Source organism: Rattus rattus, chromosome 7 (genome assembly GCF_011064425.1).
Source record: "Rattus rattus isolate New Zealand chromosome 7, Rrattus_CSIRO_v1, whole genome shotgun sequence".
Classification (NCBI taxonomy): domain Eukaryota; kingdom Metazoa; phylum Chordata; class Mammalia; order Rodentia; family Muridae; genus Rattus; species Rattus rattus.
In genome coordinates this window covers 102,783,789-102,792,962 of record NC_046160.1, presented here as the reverse complement: position 1 = coordinate 102,792,962, position 9,174 = coordinate 102,783,789, and positions in this window count along the sequence as shown.

Sequence of the window (9,174 nt, the reverse complement as noted above, 5' to 3'; positions counted from 1 at the left end):
CAATCCTCTATAACACTATCCAGAAAATGTTGACTTGTGCTATTGACTAGCTAATCCTAGGAAATGTAGTATTTTCCTGACTATAAACTTCTACATAAAATATAAGGTAAATGAGGTAGTTACAAATTTATATATAAATACTAACAAGTACAAGTAATGAATAATCATAAAAAATTAACTACCAGGTTCATTATAGGATTTATATCAATCCTGTATATGCTTCAAAAATAACATTATTACCATTATTAATGGCTTGGATGTTCCCTGAAGTTCCAAGCATTGATATGTGATGGTCTGCCTGCAGCTCTATCGAGAAGAGGTGAATGGGGGACATTTATGGAAAGGCATTAGATCACTTGGGCTGTGACCTTGGAGGAGATACTGGGATCCTAGGCCCTTTTCTTTCTTTTATATGTTTCATGGCTATCATAAAGTGAAAGGTCTCATATGCCAATTGTTTTCAACCTGCTTAATTCTGCAACCCTTTAATATAGTTCTTTCTGATGTGGTGACTCCCCACAATAAAGTTATTTTATTGCTACTTCATAACTGTAATTTTGCTACTGTTATGAGTCATAATATATAATATGCAGGATATATGACATGTTAATCCAAAAGCAGTCATGGCCTACATGTTCAGAACCACTGTCCTATACTCTATGTTCTAGACTGTGCACTATACTAGCAAAGCTTCACAACCCATTGACCATGGTCCAAACCCTCTGAAACTGTGAGGACAATGAACATCTGCTATTTTCAAGTTGATTATCTCAAACATTTTGTCTGTCATAGCTATGTCATGGTAACAAACATAATCTTCACTATCAAAGTTTCAGATAAATCGCATATATTTATCAGAAGTTCATTAACATTCACACTCTGTCAGACTTTATATAAAGTATCAGCAACGTAAGGATAAATAGGCAATTTTACAGACCCTATAGAATTGAGTATACAGAGCCAAAATAATAGATGTGCACTTGTGATAGGAACTTCCTAGAGAGCTAGTTCTTTGAAACAAGTGAGAAAAGAAGTCAATGTTTTAATGACTAATACTATACTAAGGCAATTTATAACTGAAATAATCACACAGTACTGATCCAAATGACAAAAACAATCGATTTATGAACAAACATGTAAAAATTACACTAATATCCATTAGTTCAAGACCCATGGAGCATTCACAAAAACTAATCAAAAGGTGGGTCCAACAGCCAAATGATTTTTGGTTCATTTGAAAAGATTCTGTTGTCTCCTGGTGATAAGATTTGTGAGGGTCTGTGCTAGAAGATTTACAGTGAAACACTATGTTAGAGAAAAGTCTTAAAGAATATTAATGGCTGTGCTGTAGAGATATGTGGTATTTAAAAATAAAGCTACATTTTGACAGTAAGAAATATGAAAAAAGGCTCACATTAGAGGACACCTGCTAGGGAAATAATAAGCAAAGAAAAGAATCAAGAACAAGACGACTGTTGAACAGGAAAAAACCAGGACAGAATTTAGAGGAAAGGCTGGAAGAAGTACAAAAGGAAACACATTCAAGACATTCAAAGAATATGGATTTGCAATATGACAAAGTGGCAAAATCATGACAACCAGTCATGAAGCAGGGGATTAGATGTCAATAAGAGGGGAGTGGGGAGTTGACTTTGGATAAGAGATGATAGGTCTTAAAACAAAGGTTATAGAATATTATGAAAGTGTCTTTCCTATTACTGATTAGGTATTCCAAATAGCATGCGGAGACAATTTAAACCTCCAAGGAACAGAAGGTTGTATGGTAGTGCCTAAAAGCAAATGGAGAAGAGAACTTAGGAAGTGGTAACAAGGGAAATTCTCTTTGCTAGGGCTCCCGTGTTAGAAGAAATTGGGTTACCAGGAAAGAAGGAATATATATAACACAACAGATGAAATCAATTAGGAAAGTACAAGGGATAAACGGGATGGGGAAGAAGAAATGTGTAGACCGTTGGTGTATCTTTTAATTTATTTATTATTCAGAGAGAGTGTGTACATGTGTGCATGCATGTGTGTGTGCATGCCTATATGGCTGGTGTGTGTGTGTGTGTGTGTGTGTGTGTGTGTGTGTGTGTGTGTGTGTGTGTGTTGGACTGTCGCTGGGATTGAAATGCATGGCCTTGTGCATGCCAGGCAGGGTTAGTATTCCATTGAGTCAGCTCTACAACATTCTGAAGATCAGGAGATACTGATGTAGAGGTTTGGAAAATGTATCATCAAAGATAGGAAACTCTGAAGAACAAATATTACTGAAGAATTGGCTATAGAATCAAGTTTTAAGACCAAGAGTAAAGGTTAAAGTAAAAGTTTGAACACTGCCTAGAGATGCTATATTAGTAGCCCTATGGGATGCTGAATCTATATGGGACTTTATTCCCATAAAGGAAATATATATTTCATAGACTAACGGATATTCCACATGGGGCTGATCCCTTAGTTATTTGCAGCATAAAGTGCTGAGAATAAATGCTATGTATCTATCTACTCTACAAAGCCTCAGGGGGGTGGGGAAACACTTTCATCAAATTAAGAAATTTACCATATAAAGAAAAAAATCAATCCCATATGAAGACACTCTATAGTGAATTTAAATCTTCATCATCTACATATTTTACCTAAATTCTCAAGTTCTCAGGACAAACTAGACATCAGCAGTCTATTACACTATTATTCTTAGAATTGCCCGTTCTTAAGATGGCTGAAATTTCTCCTTCACATTCCTCTTCACCAGTCCTTCCTTCTCCAGCACATTAGGCAATCATAATCATATTTTATTTCCTCAGATACTATCAATTTCACAGGCTTCATAGTGATAGCACTGTTCTATTCATTGGAACTTATTATCAAAATCACCATGATTAAACTTTTGGTCTAATCTCCAGTGCTCGCAGCTGAGCCCATTACGGAGAGCTCCTGGGTAAGACAAAGGTAGCAGTGTCTCTGAGACAAGGCTTTCTGTTCAGTCAGACCCCACTGGAGATGATATGCAAGCATTTTCCCATGGCAGGCAGCAATTAGCACATTGAGATATAGAGATAATAAGCCAGAAACCCCATAGTCCTATTTTTCTGTATTTTTTCCCTTTCTGTGAATAATTTTACTGTAAATAGAAACTTAGAGATATGACTATGGGCATTTCACTTCCTGGCCTCACGTTCAAAGCTGCAGTGGATGAACATTAAACACGGTCTTGCCTTGCCTGCCCTTCAGGTCTAACGAAAGCTGACTGTAAGATTACCATCTTCAATAATTCACTGTGGAAGTCAAAATAGGTTAATTCTCATGACTTGAAGAGAGTGGTCTTATTAACAAGTTAATATCTGTAGTGTTAAATATGTATTAAGATCTGCCAATAGCATAGTCTGCAAGGACTGTGATTTTTGTCCCCTCAGTCTTATAAGTGACAAGAGCCAAAGACTGACTAACCAGTAATAACTCTACATTTTAAACAAGAAACAAAAAATCATATGTGAGCTAACTGAAGATCCAGAATCCTTCGGTACCCTAAAGGATTACAAGACTAGACAAATATTAGGTCAATTAAGACAATTGCAGAAAAGAGAGTAGGGTCCTCCAAAACTTATGAATAAACTTGTACAAGTTCATTGGGGATGTGTCTCAATTTCAAACTAGAATTTATGAACATCAGTGCTATTTGAATAACCTAATCGAAGTTACCATGCCACTCACACAATGCCACAAACAAGTCAGCCTCAACACTAGAGGAAAGGATAGTGAGCTAAGAGTAGGAAGGCTGAGCCTCTACGGACTATGGTAACAGACAAAAGTGTTGATTGGCCCGCTCGGATTTCTACTTGCTACTTGCTGGTGGCACTTTCAATATAGCTTCTACACATGAAACATAACTGCTCACATTTCTCATTGCAAAGCTGCTTTCATAGTCAGGCTCTGATTTTTTCCTATTATTTCCAAGTGTGCTCGCATGGTAGCAACACACATCATGAGCTTGTGACCTACCAAAGGCCATATGTTAGGAAGGAAAGGAGACGAGATTCAAGCCCTGAATCAGCCTAACTGCCACTAATTTATGAAAAAAATTATGGACAAAATGTGGTCGACAGATCAATGTGGATCTGAGAAGTAAGAGAGGATTCAAGGGAGAAGGGGAGACTTGCGCAGAGTGCTTGCGGTTCCGAGGAAGAGTCAGACTAAAGCAGTGAGAAGAAGGAGTATAATGATCACACACCATGGCAAGGGGACAGTGAGGCAGCTGACTTTACCTGAGGACAGAATAGCATATTAATATTAAAAGGGGTGAGATTGTTTTAAAAGAAGATCAGAGAAGATCTTGAACGTGCAGAGACTGCCCTACATTGACAAGGAGCCCCTTAGCTGTCCTTGAACAAAGGCATTAAAACTCATAATTGGTATTTGGGGATGATTTACCAGGAACTGAAAAACAGGGTGGGTTTCAGAAATAAAAGCATGGATCCCAACAATAAGGAACAGCAGAGAAAACCATTCTAAAGCACCCTTTGTTGACCAGTTGGTTTTCACGATATCATGACTTCCAAGCAGTATTCTCCTTTCATTATTAACATAAACATGAAAAATCCACCATCAAAATATTCTATGTGACAGGCGACAAGCTTTAGAAAAAATAGCTGTAATCACAGATTACCTTGGAAACCAAATATAACTAAATGCAAAATGTTACCCCACACTGAGAAATAGCTGTGAAATTTGGTTATAGCTGTGTTTATTGTTCATTAAGTGTTAGATAATAAGAAATTATGCTAAATTAATCCAAATGCAAATTAAATAAGTTAGATGTTGGAAATATGTGGGGTGTTTTGTAGGAATTGGGATGAGGCTATTAACGCCGCTGAAAGTTTATTTGGCTAACATTACTTGTTTCAGTGCATTCTTACCTATATATACTATTGTAGGGAGCTGCAACGAGCCGCACCTCAAATATGGCGCTGGTTTCCGCCTTCCACCCTCCCGACAGTGAGCGCTCCTTGTAATAAACAAGTCCTTATTTGGCTATGCCTGCCTGGCCTGCTAGGTTCCCCATAGTGACAGCCTATCTGCATGACCCACGTGGCACGTTGGGGTTGGTTGGCGTTGGGTACTTAAGCTGATGTAGGGCGTTCCACGGGGTAGTAGTAGAAGATTGTATCAAGGTTCCTGAGTAAACTGCTTGAAGAAGATCTCCTCTGGTCGTGTCTTCCTTGCTGGTCGAGGTTGGGCGCGACATACTATTTTCCCAGGAGTTGGTTTTCCCCCACAGCACCCCTTTTCTAGCACCCCCAGAACCAAGATGCTGATGTGAGAGTTAACTCTATGATATACTTGAGTGGCCACATAGGGAAGCCAATTGGGGATCAGCAGAGATGAAAGAAGGCTTATGCTTAAGGATAAATAAATTCCAGTTGACATCTCCTGGCCTAAATCCTTTCTCAGAGATAAAATTATACCTCACATAGCAAGAATTCACATGGGATAAGGCTTGCTGCCAAGTATCCTTGAAGGCAGAGAGACACCTGGCATGTGACACACACGTGGGTATATATCTGTACAGTTATGGAAATGTGTGTCTTTCATGTTGTCTGAGATGCAATCTGAAGTTCATCTGTGTGCCAGGGAAAACTCAGAAGCAGAGGTATTTGGATGGAGAAGTTATATTAGAAAAATCAGAGCAAAAATGTTCTACAGGAAGTGTGTAATTATTGATAATATGTATATTTATGTAGAGTCTTGTTTTTATTGATATAAATGTGTACATGACTTTCCTCATGTTAGAATACCTTAAAAAATTAAAAAATATATATTTAATGAGGACTGAATCCAAAGGGCATCCTGTGACCTGTCTGGAAATGCTGCCTTGTAGTCAGATATGTTCATTTCCTACCCTGAATCCTGGGCGCTGTTATAAAGGCCTTGCTAGGTTTGGATGGATTGTCCTGTGGAGACATAAAATTTTTATAGCCAAGGTGTGCAAGAATCAACGAGCTTTATGTGCTATGTTTTTCAGTCTACAGAGCATCTAACTTCTTGAATTGCATCCTATTGGTTTGTTCAACGTAAAACTCAAGAGAAGCTGACACTGTTCAGATGGAAATGTTCCAGTGGATCTCCAGAGGCCTTGACTATCAGAATCAATCTCATCAGAGGAAATACGTCTCAGTGTGTGTCATGGAATGAAAAAATAAAAACCATTTGAGACCATGAAGCTTTCTCTATATACATACTCTGAGAGCCCTACCCCTTTAACCACTATACCAAAAGAACATTTCACTTGTTTATAAATTTGTCTGTGTACAACGGCTTAAGAACTGAAAGGTTTTTCTGTGAGAGGGAAGGAGAACAAGGGGAAAATATGAAAACATCTTGACATTTCCATTTTTTGTCTGAAGGAGAAAATTACATATTGAGATACTCATTATGACTCTTGCATGCCTAAATGCACTCTTTCTGGCAAGAACACACCCAGTCGTGGTGGAAACACCGTTTGCTTCATAAAAAGAACACTAGGACCTTTGCACAACCCAGACCTCAGAAATACACAAGGCTTAGTCAACAAATGCATTTGAGTGTCTATTATGTGCTTGACATTGTACATTCTAAGCAAGGTCAAGCTGATAAAAATTATACATTTTTTTAACTATTGCTTTTTTAAATTTATATTTTTCCAGGCTTTTGAGAGTTGACCTGTACAACTTCATTAGTAAAGAAAAAATGTAATTAATATTAAATTGCCAATGCACGATCTCTTCTGTTGTGGGCTTGCAGAGGATACTGAGTGGACTCATACCTGGAGATCAAACTGAGAGAAATCAATGGCTGAAATACGGGAACCACAACATATCCACTCGGCTGATGCCTCTGAGTTCTCTGTTTGAAAACATTTTATAATCTCATTTGCTAAAGTGACATTGATCAGGTAGCAAAGACCCTCCGGATAAACATGGAGAAGAAAGCAAACCATTAATGTAAATAAAACAAAGAATAAAACTGACTAATTGTTCGAGCCAAATCCATCCTTGCACCCACTGAGCTTAATCGAGTTTTATTGGAGGACTGGAAGGAAAAGTCTCTAGGGACCTCAGAACAGTAATTCAGATGGGGAGACGCTGGATGGAGCCACATTTGCAGGGGTTTAACTAGCTTTGTGCGGCTTCTTAGAGCAGTTTCTTCAGCCACAGAGGGTTCTTTGATATCAGAGTGCCTATAAATGAAATTGGAATCTTTTCCAATAGAAAAATCAATTGGGTCTCAGGTCATGCCACATGACCCGCTGGTGCTGATGGGAAGCTTGAAATTATTCTGAGGTTTTGTGGCTTTAAGCACAGCATTACAGATTATATCCCTCCCTACCCCCAACTTCTACTTTGTCCCATTCTCACCTCACAGAGACAAAGTAAGGCAAAATGACAAAAACAAAACAAAACAAAAACAAACAAAAACAAACAAACAAAAAACAAAACAAAAACAACAACTTAGCATCTACTTGCAACTAAATGAAACAACAACTTGGATCTAAACAATTAATTCAGTGGATCTAGGAAAGACAACAGGAAAAAATAAATGCTGTGATCCTGACATCAGACTAAACCTGTTTGTTAAAAGAGAAAAGAGAAAGAAACTAAGCTCCCAGCTTTCTTTCTTTTCTTTTCTTTTCTTTTTTTTTTTTTTAAGTCAACTTTCCAGCTTTCTTTCCTGAGGAAATTTCTATGCCCTTGAGCAGAAATGGGGGCCTAAGATGGAGTACAGCTGCTTCCTGTAGATGAGATAGGCTGATAGTTAAGAGAGACTCTGAAAGATCACGCAGAACTAAAGAAAACTAAAGAAAACACACATGAAAGATCACAGACGGCAAAGGTTCAAATTGCATCTTCTTAAAAACAAGCGGAGAAAGTATGGTGATACAAACTTAGAATTGAAAGCCTGGGAACAGAATGAGACTAACTAACTGGAAGGGATACAAGGGAAATCTCTGAGAAGATGAGACTTCCTGGATAACTGGGGTGTTGGTTCCATGGGAAGGCTTATTGGTATTATACATTTACAGTCCATGGATTTGGCTGACTAAGAATTTTATCTCAATCGAAAAAAATTTCTACTACCTTTAAAAGAGAGAACAGTGAATAAAGATGAATGGAATGAAATTATGTTTGGTAGCTCTATTGTACATGACAAGACAAAGTAGTTTGTATACATGTATATTTTTACAATTAGATGTGAACATAAATGTAGGAATAAGAGTCTCTATTGAAAAATTTCATTAAAATTATACTTGTCTGAGACCTGTCCCTGTACCTAACAAGGCTATATAAAAATTATCTTCCGTGAACCAACAGGCTTTCAGAAGATCACTGCTATCATTGTCAACAAGTAACGATCAAAATGCATACAGATACATCATCCTGGAGATGACAAAAATAAAAATACTGAGGCCTTAAATTCCAACAACTCATAACTAACCCTGACAAACTATAAGACCCTGAACCAGGAAGAGTACTGTCTTTACGTTATATAGGCAATTGTCATTTGGACTCTGTATAAAGGGATGTTTTGCCCAAATCCCCACTCATTTTTATGGAGGGCTATATTATACTGAAAGCATAAGAGACTCTGACTCCTGCTGCATCTGATATTGCACGTGTATTAGTATCACTTGTCAATTTACATGGAAGACACTCCATGCCCCCAATACAAGGTAAACTATACTCAAAAGTGATTGTCATGGACAACAAAGTGTAATTTAAAACCATTAACCATGGAACTGTTCCTGAGCATGTCTACTCTTATGTTCTTGACCTAAAAGGACCTTGGGCTGACCTGGAATTCCCTGAGCTTCCTTTACCTTAAGACGTTAAGGTCTGTGGGAATAAGAACAGATAACAGATTCAAGGATGTGACTTTGGGTGTTACCTTTGCAGCTGTCTACTCAAGCATGCTTCTCTTGTGTCTGCCTTACACTCCAGATCTTATCTTTCTGGTTCCTTGTGGTTGCCCTAAGCCTTTCTGACATCTCCCTTGTTAGTCTCTGTCTGCCTACAGCTACTGAACGTGCAGAATGGCAATCATTTGAAAATTCTGGTCTTGTTACCTGAGAAAATCAGCCCCGATGATGTCCTTATTTAAAACTAATAAAGTAAATACATACATATACATCATATACACATA